Here is a 15243-nt window from a genome sequence, read left to right on the forward strand (position 1 = left end):
GAGATGATATGTATCACAGCATGTTTGCATACTGATGGGGATTAGTTAGTCCTGACAGATCAAGAAAGTACAATACAATGCAATAAATCAAGGGGTTTTGATAGAACATAGAATGCTCTAGAGACACAGAGAAGCATGCAACCTGGTATAATGAGAGGGAAGAAAAAGTGACTAGAGATTTTTAGAAGTAATATCTGAATTCAATTGTGAGGAACAAGTGTGAGTTAATGATGCAAAGAAGAATGTAAAGAGCTTTCTAGGGAGAGGAAATCGTTAAAGCATATATTAATTATACTTCTGATTTGCTTTGTAACCATTAATCTTTATTTTTCAGTTAAATAACAAATCCTTATTCATGACCTTTTATAACTGGCCTTGATTATAGTGAAGAAGATAGCCAAAGCTTGCCTTTGTGGAGATTACACTCCAGGAACAATGAAATATGAACACACAGACTATGATAGCAACAATGGTGTGCAGAAACAACTTGCTGAGGTTGGCTAGAGTGCTAAAGGAAACTGCTCTGAAGAGTGGACATTTGTGTTGAAACTTAAAAAATGGGACTGAGCCAAACCATCAAAGGGGTGGATAAGGAGCACTCAAGGCAGAGAAAATAGCAATTGCAAATTCATGAAGAAGGATTTTTCAAGGAACAGAAAAAGGATCAGTATGGCTGGAGCTCAGGGTGAGATTTGAGAGCAACTTGCAGTTACTAGGAGCAAAGAAAAGCCATTCACCATTTTTATTCAGGCCTGTGGGCTTCCAGAAAGGAGAAGCATGCACATCCTCATTCCCCTCCCTTAACCTATGCCTCCACCATTCCAACATATGAAGGCTGTTTCAGGCAAAACCATGTCCCTTGGTAGAATTAAGTTGCCCTTGGCTGCAACCACCTCATTTCCTGAATTATTTATGACCATGAATTTCCTCTATACTTAATGATATAACTGATACTAAAATTACTTTATATAACTTAAATGAAGTTAATTTTCTTAGTACTATAGTATAATCCCTGAAATAGTTATTCTTTTAACAACATGCCATATTTAGGACTCTTAAGAGTTCTATTTTACTTATTAGAGATACAAGATATATGAAAATATCACATTATTAATTATCTCCCCATGCCAAACATGTTGTTCACCATACTGCCTTTTCTCAGTAAAAAATACCACTATTCATCTGATGGCTAGGAATGATTTTTTTGTTCCCATTTTTCCTTCATTTCCCAGCAAATAACCCATCACCCATTTACGCTATTTCTTCTTTCAAAAATATATCACAAATCCCTCCTAGTCTTTTTATTTCTTTTGCAAGCATAGTCCAAATCACAATCTTCTTTTACCAGATTACTGCATATAGTCTCCATGTGGTTCTCTGCTTCCAACTTTGATTTGCTTACCAGTTCTCTATAAGCAGCCAAGGGAATTCTTTAGTAACACAAATCAGAAGACTTTGCAAGTCAGGAGTACAGTTAATATATGTTTCATTGGTGTCCTCTGCCTAGAAGGCTGTACTCTGCTGATTAACTCTTACTCATATTTTATAATTAAATTCAGATATTCCTTCCAGAATCTTCATCACTACTTTTTCTCCATTCTCACAGGACTGGGTTGCATATTTCTCTGTGTTCCTAAAGCATTTTATGCTTCCCTCCATCAAAACCACTTTATTTCCTTTACTATGTTATGTTTTGACTTACCTACATATCTGTTTTGCTCACCAGACTATAGGTTGCTTGAGGATAAAGTCTATAACTTTTATTTATAGGTGTATCTTATTACCTGGTAAATAATTAGTGCTTATTAACAATGTTCATTTGTGGCACTCATTAATGACTGAGTACACAAATGCATGTGGATTGAGATGATTAAGAAAGGCTTCATGAGGAAGGTGATACAAGACTTCCCACTACCATTTGTTGAAGAAACAGTCCTTTCCCCATTGTGTGTTCTTTAACTCTTTAGCCCTTGTCAAAAATTGATTGTATATACACTGGTTTATGTCTGGGCTTTCTATCTGTGCCTCTGGTCTATGTATGATTTATGTCTGGGCTTTCCATCTGTGCCTCTGGTCTATGATTTCACATGTGAAAGAATGAAACTGAATCACTATCTTAGACCACTCAGAAAAGAAAAAACAAAACAAAAAAAACACCTCAAAATGGATCAAAAACTTGAATGTAAGACCTGAAACTCTAAAACTCCTAGAAGAAAAATAGGAAAAAATATCCTTGATATTGGTCTTGGCAATGATTTCTTTGATAACATATCAAAAGCACAGGCTACAAAAACTAAAATCAACAAATGGGACAACATTAAACTAAAGAACTTCTGCATAGCAAAGAAAACAATCAATAAATTGAAAAGGCAACCTACAGAATGGGAAAAAAATATTCACAAACCATATATCTGACAAGAGTTTAATATCCAAAATATTTAAAGAACTCATACATCTCAATAGCAAAAATAAAAACAAAAAACAACAACAACAAAAAAAACATATAATCCAAGGAAAATTGGTCAAAGGGCCTGAATAGAGATTTTTCCAAATGGCAACAGGTATATGAAAAGATACTCAACATCACTAATCATCAGGGAAATGCAAATCAAAACCACAGTGACAACTTGCTTGGGTGGCTCAGTTGGTTAAGCATCTGCCTTTGGCTGAGATACTGGGGTCCTAGGATGGAGCCCCACATCAGGATCCCTGCTCAGCAGGGGAGCCTGCTTCTCCCTCGCTCTCTGCTCCTTGCCCCTCTCTTTCCTCTGCCTCTCTCTGCTTGTGGGTGTTCTCTCTCTCAAATAAATAAATAAAATCTTAAAAAAGAAAACACAATGAGATACTACCTCACTCCTCTCAGATGGCTAGTGTCAAAAAGACAAGAGAACAAATAATGGTGAGAATGTGGAGAAAAGGGAACTCTTACACACTGTTGATGAGGATGTAAACTGGTAGAGCTATCATGGAAAACAGTACAGCAGTTCCTCAAAAAATTAAAAATTGAATTACCATATGATCTAGTAATCCCACTCCTGAGTCTATATCCAAAGGAATTAAAATCAGTATCTTGAAGAGATATCTGCATTCCCATGTTCACTGTAGCATTAAACACCATAGCTAAGATATGGAAACAACCTAAGTATCCTTCATTGGATGCCTGGATAAAGAAAATGTGTGTGTGTGTGTGTGTGTGTGTGTGTGTGTGATATAATGTATTGATATATTTAAATTTTATATACACATAAAGAAAATGTTTTGTGTATGTGCATATATACATAAAATATACATTTAAAATCTATATGTATTATATATATATATACATATATATATATGTATATATGCATAATCCATGCAGATTATGAAATCTTTTTTAAAAATCGTGAGATACTTTGTACAAATTACCTCTACTCCATTCCTCTTTGTTTCTCCAAGCATGACAAGGTCGTGAGGCACTATACACATGGTTCTAATCCAGTATGTGCAGGACATACCATACCTTAGTTATTGTTATCGGCTCTGAGGGGGCTACAGACAACTCGAAGTACATTAAGAGAATCATGACTAAAATGATCAGGGCACTACAAATCACGAATAATGTCTCTGTACCTGTAGTATCTCCTTCACCATCTCCCCACCCACCCCTTCTTGTCACTTGAGATTGTTCTTTCTAAGACAAAATCTGATCACTTTGAAATCCTGCTTAAACCCTTCATTGGCTCCCCATTATATAGAGGATAAAGTCTAAGATCTTAATAGAAAATCCATGGCCTTCCATAGTCTGGCCTATCTCTACCTCTCCTGCTTTATATTCTGCCTCTCTCAATGACACACTCTCTGCTCAAGCCTGCTTCTCTATGGTGGCATTCACTCATCCATCCATCCATCCATCCATCCATCCATCCCTTCCACTATTATGTATTAAGTGCCTACTATGAGCTTGGCCTATCATACATCCTGGAGTGAACAAGACAGACATTGTCCTTGCCTACATGGAGCTCACACTTCAGCACCATGCTCTTTCACGTCTCTGCACCGTTGAACATGCTACCTCTCCTGTATAAATCTTATAAAAAAAAAAAAAGTGGCTAAGTGGCTTCTTAGCCTTTCTTTTCATTGGTCCCTTCACTAAAACATGGAGACTCCATTTAGCCCTAATATAAGGCAACTACCACAGGCCATATCATCAGTCCCCATAGTTGTTTTATAATCCCCAATAATTTTTACTCTGAATCTGAAGAGAAGAATCTTTTAGCTTAAGGATCCCCAAGAAGACTTTCTCATGCCTCAGAATTTGAAAATGCCCTGAAATTTGTCCTTTAAAAAATTCTCCACACTTTTTATTGGGTGTGCTATAACATTCTTACGTGTATCATTCTGTGATTAAATTTCCAAGCTACTCTAAATGGTACCTAAATTTGAAAGAGCCAATTCTAATTATCCTAGTATGACCTTAAGAAAAATAAGAGAATAAACTTTATTTTTCTGCTTTTTTGTTGGACTTGAAGTATTTAAAACAAATAAGAGACAAAAGTCCTGAACCTTTCAAAATGGAAAATTAATTTTAAACTTATAAGAATGTTCATATTACCTATTGTTGATACTGTCTTTGCATAAATGAATAAATAGAAATAAAGAATTTTTTTTCTTTATTGTTTATTGACAAAGGCAGAATTTCTTCAGGCAGGTATGTAAGGAGGTGGCTCAGTCTCTGGGGGACAGAGAGGTATAATACATATATATACATATAATGTATTATATATATATATTATATATATATAAAATTTATCCAAGTTACCTTCTGGAATAGTTTGGATGAGGCAAGGGATTATTCTGATCAAATATTCTAGCTGCACCGTTTTTCTGAACCATGTATGGATCATGATCTGGCCAAATTTCTGTGCTATGGGATTTCAGATCTTCAAGTAATTACTCTCAAAATGTATTCTACAGAGTGAGTAATTAAAATATTCAGCAACTAGTGCACAAGAAAGCCTCTGGACGTGTAACAGTTCAGCTTCTTTCATGAGAAATTGTACATTTGAAGCCCTAATGATCAATGAGAAAATAATAAAGTCCATGGAACTGAATATACCATCCCATCTTTAAAGTACTGAGATTAACTTTGTGTATCTAATAGAGATTACAATTTATTATAGCATATATATTTATTATCCCTGGAATTTGCTTCACCTTTAGTGAGAAATACTGGCAGTGGTTATGCAGGACTGCACAAGTAGAAAACATACACCTCTTAATTAAAGACAGCATTAGATGTCTGAAAATAGTACCTGTATGAGTCTTACAAACACTCTAAGAGGGAAAAGATCAGAAAGTATGGATGTGTATATACATATGCACATATATTTATGTGTATACATGTATCTATGAATAAGCATATGTATGTGCATAGACAGACGTATGTGTGTCTATGGACACATATGTTTTTAATCTTTTAATTTTTCTGTTATAGTAATAATATATGTTCCTAATTTATAATCTTAAACAGTAGAAAAGGGTATATGCAATATTAGAGTGCTTTCTGCTCTTCCCTCCACCCTACTTCATAGAGGGGCACACTACCCCATTTTCTGATATAAATTTTTACAAATTAATGTTATAGTTACAACTAGAAACCTAAATGTCATATACTTTTTTTTTTGTCAGTACCATTTCTTCAACTGGAAGAACTGCCTATTTCTAGGCATCTTATCATTATAGCTGAAATTTAGCAGTTACATTACCTACTACCTCTGTTTTCCTCTCCTTTCCAAGCCTTTTTAAAATTTTTTTGTCCTTCTTATAGTTATCTTTACTGTAAAATCATACACATCTCTACTTTTAGTCCATAACTGTTAAACAGTATCTACTAATGCCTTGTTATGTAAGAGGAGGAAATTAATTAATACACAGCTTCTCTCTTCTGCTTCTTGTGTTTCTGACTTTTGTCACTTATGACATGAAGTAGATATTTTCAGGATTCCATGATTTACAACACTCATGGTCTATAACTAAACTTAACTCTCTTGAATATTTAGCCTCCTATTCATTCTAAAGATAGGTAACTAATGAAAACAATACTATGAATAGGTAAAATATATCTCTAAATAAAGAAATACTGTGATTTGACAAAAGAAAAGAAATTCAATTCTATTTCATGAAATCTTGTCATTCATATAAGAATTTTCTACATGCCTAACTAAAGAGAATTCTCTTCTCTTATACCTCAAGTATTCGCTCAAACCTTTCAGCTTATTTCAAATTATGTACACGATTTTATTATTTTTTTAGGTTTTTAAAAAATTTTAAATGTTCCCAGAGTTATATTCTTTTGTTTGTTTCTCATTGATAAAGGAAACAAATGAAGATCTTTATTTTCCAAATCACACAATCTATTGGTTAAACCTACTTTCTGAAATATTCTTGCTGTTCTAATTTTGTAATAATCAGGGCAGGCTAGACATTCACTATATTAAGACTATGCATACTTCTCCAGATCTACTTTTTTCCCTAGGTCTGTTTTTTTAAATGCTGGTGATAAACCAAATCTGATTTATATGAGGCAATCTAGGTGGGAAATGTCTGTGACTCTAGGTATCTGATCATTCTTGAGAAATGACGGCACAGTTACTGTAATATCTTTTAAAGATAATCATTGCTAATTTAATGATTACCAGTTGCCATTAAATGAATATGGAAAAAAACCCACAATCTTATGAATTCACTCTTTGGTCTACTTTGGATCTACTGCTTTCTAGGCGTACTGCACATTGTCATCTCTGGTTTTAATTATTTGTCTCTTACTTTAGTTCCTACTGGATTTGTTTTAAATATCTTTTTATATCGTGGATGTATTTACCATTTTGTTCAAATATATTTTTAAGAAAACTTTTTGAAATATCTATAAGCACATACTGAACTATCTGGGTTTGTTTTTTATTTTTATTTTTTAACTGACAATTGGATGGATTTTGGAATGATAAGTTAAAGATAATTCAACTTTCTACTTTGAAGGCAAGGCTTCATTATCATCAAACTTGTTGGGAAAGGTGGTGAAATGTGATAACAAACTGAGTTCTTACTCCTTTGGAAGCAGCTTGTTTGTTTTCCATTCTGAAAGCTCACATGATTTCTCTTCAAATCAGGAATTTTGCCATAATACTCTAAATCTTTTTATCCTATTCTATTTGGTGGTCAGCAAATTCTTTCATATAAAAAAGCCTTAAGGGCAGCCCTGGTGGTGCAGCGGTTTAGCGCTGCCTGCGGCGGGGGGTGTGATCCTGGAGACCTGGGATCGAGTCCCACATTGGGCTCCCTGTATGGAGCCTGCTTCTTCCTCTGCCTGTGTCTCTGCCTCTCTCTCTTTGAATAAATAAATAAATAAATAAGTAAATAAATAAATAAACAAAATTTTTAAATTTTTAAATTTTAAAATAAAATTTAAAAATAAATAAATAAATAAATAAAATAAAAATGTCTTAAGATCGTTGAGATTATATTCTTTAGTAATTTTATAATTTTTTTCTTAAAATTTGTGTCTTTGTGATCCCAGAATTTCTATTTAATATATGTAGGATTACCTGGCTTAATCCTTTGTATTTCTCAATTTCTCTCATCTTCTCCATATTCTTAGAAAGTTCATCATCCTGTCATTCAAAATGAACAATTGTTTTTTTTTCAAAATGAACAATTCTGTTTAAATAAAATCTATTGTGCTATTTAATCATTCTATGGATTTTTATCAATTTTAGTAATCACATTTGAAATTTCCGAGAAAGTTTACTTTTATGTAATTATTTTTTCTTCCATTGAAGTATTTACTTGTTTATTGATCATAATATTTAAAGTTCTCTTTTGTTCCTTAAAATGTCTCTGGTTCTTTGTGTGTATGTGTCAGTTGTTCCATTTATTCATTTTTCCTTTTGCTAGCTGTTGTGTTTCCTCAAATGTTTGATGATGTTCTGATGATTCTTGATTATACAAATTCATATTTATTTATGAACTAGGGACTCAGCAGGTAAATAAAGAGAGATGACATGGGTTTTCCCTGTATGTTTGTTGTTCTGTTTCTATGAAGTCCTATCCTCTATGGGAAAGATGGGAAAGATGCTTATAGAATTTGTATGGCTCATTGGCTCATTGAATGGCAGGCAATGCAACAGGGTGACCCAGGGCAATGGTAAAGTACAAAGGACTCTTGAACCAAACTCTGTTCACATCTCAGCTCTAATACTTTGTGTGTGAATTTAAGCAAATTACTTAATATTTTTGTGTGCCAGGTTCCTTATGTCTTAGACGAGGATAACGAGACCTACCACACAGGGCTATGGTGAGAATGAAATGAACTAATTTAATTTACTTAAATAATTCAGGAAAATATTCACAATATTATGAAGATGCATGGAATGCCAAGAGTAGGCAGGTAAGCTGGGGGCTCTAGCACAGATGAAAATAAGGAGGGCTATATCAGGAATAGAGCAGGTGGCAGCCTTGTCTAGTCTTTGATCCTCCACTGCCCGCACCATGTTAAGTTTACTTTAAGTTACTTTGATCTTTTTTGTTTCTCTCTTAAGCAAAAAGACTCACAGAAGTTTTCTCCCAGGCAAACAATGTAGTTTCTACAGAAAGTAGTTTTATGGGGTTTATCCTGGGACAAAAGCTAGCCACCTTTTCCTCTGTTTGTGGGAGCCTGAAGGAGGAGAGGAGGTGCCACCTGATAAAGCTAAATAGTCACTAATTATCTTGATTTGGGGCAAATATTTTATTTTTCTGTAGCTGCAGTGTTGGCTTTGAACCTTTTTCAAGCCCAGGAGGGAGAAGAGTCCCTGCTTTTACTGATCATATTCTCTGCTTCAAGCCCTTCTGCTTTGGTTTCTCAGTCAATATAATCGCATCCAATTATAGATTGCTCTAAAGAATCAACTTCTCTGATGTGCTAATGGGAGGCAGTTTTTGTTTTCTGGGTTGCTTATGATTATGTACATCTATGCATCCTTACTATCATTTCATAGTTAAAGAGGAAAAACAACATATGTTCGGAACTCCTACACAGATGTAAACTTAGGCAAAAATACATTGCTTCTTAAGAACAAAAATAACATTTTGATAATTATAAGACTCTTTTTCCAGTTCATAGTAACACCCCCAAATAAATGTATTTTTCCTTTGTAACTTCCTTTCTCCCATAAAAGTATGATTTTAAGACTTATCTTTCTGTACTCATTAGAATATAGTATGAGAAATTATGATGCCCTTATAAAACAACTTATAATTATGAAAATGATGTCTAAAAATATCTTTGAATTTAACTGAAAAAATGCCTGATTGACAAAATCAGATGTTATCTGTAATCCATTTCATTCTCTAGAGAAGATACTATCATTGTGGAAAGGTCATACAGGAAGAATCCAGGAGAAAGATAAAAAACAAAACAAAAAGCCTAAAACAAACAAACAAACAGAAAACAACAGATTTTTAAAAAGATTTGGTTATTCATGAAAGACAGAGAGAGAGAGAGAGAGGCAGAGACATAGGCAGAGGGAGAAGCAGGCTCCCCGCAGGGAGCCCAATGCAGGACTGGGTGGCAGATCCCAGAATCATGACCTGAGCCAAAGGCAGGTGCCCAACCACTGCACCACCCAGGCATCCCCAGCCCTGAGATGTCAACCCTGGGAGAGAGGCTCCATGATTCCATACAAGATAAAATAAATCTTTGATACTAACGTAAATAAAGAATTAAGCTGACCACTGAAGATGATAAAAATACAGAGGGTGGAGTGAAAGTGAGTGCTAGTAAAGTGAACTTTGCATTTCTGTTCTATGTATGTGGTCAGCAAATATTGTTACATCTGAATTTTATTAGTGTGTCAGTGATATCTGGGTAATGTCTCCTTGTCACTCTGCATCATGTTCTCACTTTAGGAATCAAAGGCAAAGATGGCATGCATTTCCAGAATCACTGGAAATTACCAAATGTTATAGAAGTAACAGTATACACAAACACACACACACACACACACACACACACCCATTATCACATACTTTTACTATAGTATATAATTATACGGAAGTTAGTTTGACATATCACAAAGAAAGAGCTCTGCAATAATCAGGAGACATTCTCTTTCACGTACCCCTCCTTAGCACATACACCTTGATGCTTAAGAACAAAATCATTGTTCCCATGAAGAATTCGAATAATTTTTTTTAAGATAAGTTAATTGACCATTCCTGGTTGAGAAAGGTTGATGGTGCTGGGCTAGCATAAAATAGATCCAGTCAGCTGTGACAGCTTTTTCAAACAGCCCTGCCAACACAAAGCATCAGCTACTGAAGCTTCTCCCCTCCTCCAGCCCTTTAAACAGACACTGACCTTTCTAGCAAAAACTAAATGGGGGTGGAGGGCTGATGCATTAAAAAAACAAAAAGAAAAACAAAACAGGATGAATTCAACAAAAACATATACAGTTGTGCCAGAGGTGGAATTTTCATCTCTATTCCCTAATTATGGCCAAGTGGTTTAAGCGAGCTTTATGAAAACAAACAAATACCAGTATCTCCACATTATCCAAATTGGGGGTGAAAGATCTCCAGGTGTGGAGAATTACGGTGGCATTTCAAGATATTAAGGCCTACACAGGATTATAGGAAGCAAAATGATTGAGTAAGCAAGTACATAAAATGGACAAAGATTTCCATGTTGCGTATGTACAGAATTAGATTTACAAAACTTTGTAGTCTGTATGTTTAGTATCTAAAACGAAATGCAAATAGTGCTGATTTTGAGACTGTACTTTGCCACCGTGCGAGGCAAATTGGGGATCTCTTAATTGTAGTGGTATTTGCTCTGCTCAAATAAAAGTTTTCATCCACTGATTCATTTGACATAAACACACTTCAGCAAGCAAAGTGAGATGGAGAAGGAGTAATAATACAAGGAGGAAAGGAGCGTTCAACAGAAGCACTTGGCAGTTTATCAAGGTGCAGGTAAAGGTACCTCATCACACACACACACACACACACACACACACACACACACTTAGACATCCTACCAAATGACTGTAAAGACTATATTACTTCTTTCTTTTCCTTTCCCTCCATCCTTCCTCCCTGCAAAATGAGATGATTATTCCTGAAAAAAATTATTTAGGCCAACTAGTTAATCCTTTGTATACTATACTCAAGGAACTGCACAGGGAAGCCAAGAAAATTAATTTTCTAAATGAACACTACTATAAAATATGTTATTTTGTGTATATGCACATGATTTTAAGGCCCCCTCTTTGTGAGTGCATAAGGTTTGTACGAAGAGCCAAGCAAGCATGTCATCTTCCTGCTTCTGCTGACAGTAGGAGTAACTCTTAACAAAGCAAATGTTCTGCTGATGTCTGAGAAATCTAAAAGAGATTGACATTCTGCTCTGAAAAAAGGAAGATGTGGATTATTTTTCTTACTTTGTGTCAGCATATCTGTGAGGAACCCACTTATATCGGGCTCATGCCTTTAATTGCTCGGAATACAACATCTGTGGTTGTCTATCACATTTTATCATGCACGCTGCTATCAATCACACGGGAGAATTACACCTAGTGAAGGTTTATTTGTGGATAGACTGATAAAATCAATTTCTTGGTAGTCATTAAATCTGCACATACCAGAGGTACATCTTTAGACAGAATTACATTAGAGTTATCATCTGGTTTTGCAAATACTAATTAAAAAAATAGCAATAATAATGGCTGATGTGTAAAGTACTTTAAATGCCTCATGTCACTTTGTTTTCAAATCCACTCTATGGGGCAGATACTGTTATATTTCTCATTCCTGATGATGAAACAGAACTAGAGTGGTTCGTCCTTTGCAGGAGTTCAGGCAGGCAGTAACTGGCAGGGCCTGGATGGGAACTTGGACCATTTCTTCCCAGTGCTTGCATCCTAATACACTGCATAATAATACTACATCCTAGTAAATTTTGGCCAAGTTATTTTACGTGGCTTTCTCAAAGATGTTATAATTTTTATAATTTGTCATAGAGGAGTTCTCTGCGCTGGGGATTTTGCTGTCTCAGTAAGACTTAAGGCTATATTGAGTCATCACTACAGAGGGCAGCCCCAAGAAGTTCCAAGCATTGAATAATGTATGCAATTGTCAAATCACTATGAAATTAATTAATCACACCTGAAATTAATATATCATTGTATGTCAACTACACTTCAATAACAAATTTTTAAATATGCATTAAATAAAATGAGATTAATTGGTAGGTGGATAGAGAGATGGTTTGATGGAAAGCTGTGACAAAGAAAGTTTAGAAAAACACTAATTGTAGGATCTGGATGATGCATAAATCAGTATTCACCTACAAACATTTTGGTTTGAAAATGTTCTTACTGAAATTTTGGGAGAAATGAAGTTATTGGGGATGAGAAAACTGAATAAGGAAGTCACCAAAAAGCTCCCCAAAATAATGGATTTTGAAGAACAATCTGAGATAAGGACGAATGACTTACATGACATCAGTAACAGGAGGCAGAAATATTTTCTTCAAGGGAAAATTATAGAGATAATACAGAGATCTTGTATGGAGAGTGAGGATAACTAAAAAGAAGCATCAGACAGCCATGTGACAAAGTGCAGTATCTCAAAGTGGTAACAAAACCAAAGTTCATTCTACCAAAGGATCTTGTCATCCTTTTATGGCATTTCAGTTACATACATAGAGATTAAATATATGTTTGTATAAAGAGTTTTCTACAGGTTTATATAAAGAATCTATATTTTGTATGCAGTTAATATGCCCTTGTATGTATACGTATATTTGTATGTTGCTATACAGAGTGAATGTTGGTGAACCATAGTGTTAGTATATAAAATCCTCTTCACTTATATGTAGAATTTCTGCATTTCTGGGTCAAATTTTATAATTAAATAATTTGGTCTACTTTGTTTTGTTACATCTCTGCATAAACGTATACAGTATTATTATATTTAAGATGTGTCCTTCTCTTGCTCCAAGACCATGTTGACAATTTAATCCGTTCTTTTGGCTTTAGTCTTTTCACACTGCATGTGTTTGCATGCAGGGTATTTCCACCTCCAACAAAGCTGGTAAATTATAATGCTAACCAGATCTTGGCATTTCTGACATTGTCTGCTTTTGCAGACGAGCTCAGAATAGCAGTAATTTGCTAACTCTCTGTGACTGTCTCACAAACAGTATTTGGCAGGGACCAGTGGAAATGAGTAGGGTGGGTGCCACTGCAGAGAAAGCCCAGAGGGAAGAGCCCTTCCTCCCATTACAGAATTCATGACGTGAGAAACTAGTCATTAAACTGTGTGCACACTGCATACCGAGGCACTTCTTTCCAACAGAATTTTCTTTGCTGTTTTAAGAGCAGGAGTTCACAGTGAATCTGCAGTCCTAGAGTAAGAACTGCTGGACAAATGGCTGCATTCTATCATGTGGGCAGAAGAGGTACCAACAGAATCCAAAGAATGGCCAGTGTCATCTGAGGAACTTGTGACTGAAGGGAAATAACCTGAAATAATAAACTCTAACATTCTAGAGTGTGAATAGAAAGGCAAACTCAACATGCTGAAGTCACAGAATCACTCTTTGCATATTTGTCATTACAAAATCTAAAGTGATGGGACGCTGTGTTCCTTTTACTATCAATTTGAAATACATGAATCCCTAGTCTACCTTGTGATCACTATGTGCTATTTTATATTTTTCTGATTCCTTAGAATAATCCTGAGGTTTACTGATATTTTCCACATTTTATGTAGAAGTTAACTGATACTTAGGGTGGTGAAATAATTTGTTGAAGGTCATAGAGTTATTCGTGGTGGTGGGATGGTTACCTAAATGTGTCTGATGCCAAAACCTACAGTCTTTTCATTAAGCCATATTATTTCATTGGTAGAAAGAGAAGATTACTTATTACCTGGGCTAGCTGCTTGAGTTTCCTTTAAAAATCTTCCCTTTTCAAATGTTCTGCCTCCACCTCATGAGTGCTCTTTCCATAAAAGCTTTGTATTTCTGAGTAAAACTTAACACAATTTAAAATGAATATTCTGACCTTATTTAAATGGTGCATGTGATGTTAGGAAGCCCAGTTCTCTTAGCCATGTCGAGCTATAGCTAACTTTATTTCCAACATTTCAAGAACTAAAACATTTGGGACAAATCAGTGATTTTTATATGTTAACCCAAAATTTTGAAATAATTGGTATTGCATGGGCATGATTTATGTTTCATTCTATGGACCTTGGCATATTTTAACAGCTTGTGTATTATGTACTTTTCTGCTTGCCAGCCCTAAGAAAGAAAGGACATACTAATTAAAAAAAATAACAAAAAATAACAACCCTGCAAAATCAATCCTAGAATTATGTGGCCAAAAGAAACATTGAGCGTAAATTCACCAATGAAAACATTTTCAAATGTCATCTTGATGGTGAAATTTACTTCTCATGAGATTTCACTGATGCTATTCCTTGTTCTTTAAGTATGATTTTTTTTTTTCCTTTTACTAAGACTCGTTTTCAATGGGAGTTAAGGCAGTTGGCTTTGCTATCATTCTCCTAGCTCTTTCTAGGACAGGTAGCCTATTATGCAGATCTCTATGATCTTCAAAAGAAGAAAATGAAAACCAAGAAAAGAATGTGGGAAAGCATTAGGGACTCGAGTTCTCTGAACTAGGCAAATTGTGACTGAAACAAAATCACAGTCAAATGCTCAGGGTTATTCTATTCTTGTAAGATTACTTCTTCAGTTTTTGAAATGTGCACTTCTTATCTTGCAAACTGCGTGAGTACAAAAGAACTTAGACACTTGTCTTTCAATGTGACAAGAATTTTGGAAAACATTACCTCTTGAGAATGCTAAGCAAAATTATTAATATTAAAATGCAACTTTTTCCTAATCTGTTTGTTGTTGTTGTTGTTTACTGAAATGCCATCTGCAACTCTTTTTGAAATTCATCTTATCTTGCAAAACCCAGCTACTATGCTACAACCTTCCAGGTGATGCTTCTAATTGGCCATCCACACTCCCAGTCAGCTTCCACCAAAAAGAATTAATTACAACTTCCTTTTTCTTTCTCCCAGTATGTAACTGGTCCTTCTATTTAGTACTATTTCACTCTACTTTGTATTATAGTCAGTTGTAGGTCTGTTTCCTGTATCAAGGTTGTTGGACCCTGGCTCACGGGTGCCAACATGTCCCAATGGACGCCCCAG

At 35.1% G+C, this 15243-nt stretch overlaps 1 non-coding gene across 1 annotated transcript; it reads left to right on the top strand.

Moving 5' to 3' along the window:
* Positions 1-6412: 6412 nt before the first annotated feature.
* Positions 6413-6543, top strand: LOC121476738. Its single transcript, XR_005984023.1, has one exon. It is a non-coding gene; the product is annotated as a small nucleolar RNA SNORA72 (small nucleolar RNA).
* Positions 6544-15243: the final 8700 nt, after the last annotated feature.

Source organism: Vulpes lagopus, chromosome 15, assembly GCF_018345385.1.
Source record: "Vulpes lagopus strain Blue_001 chromosome 15, ASM1834538v1, whole genome shotgun sequence".
NCBI lineage: Eukaryota > Metazoa > Chordata > Mammalia > Carnivora > Canidae > Vulpes > Vulpes lagopus.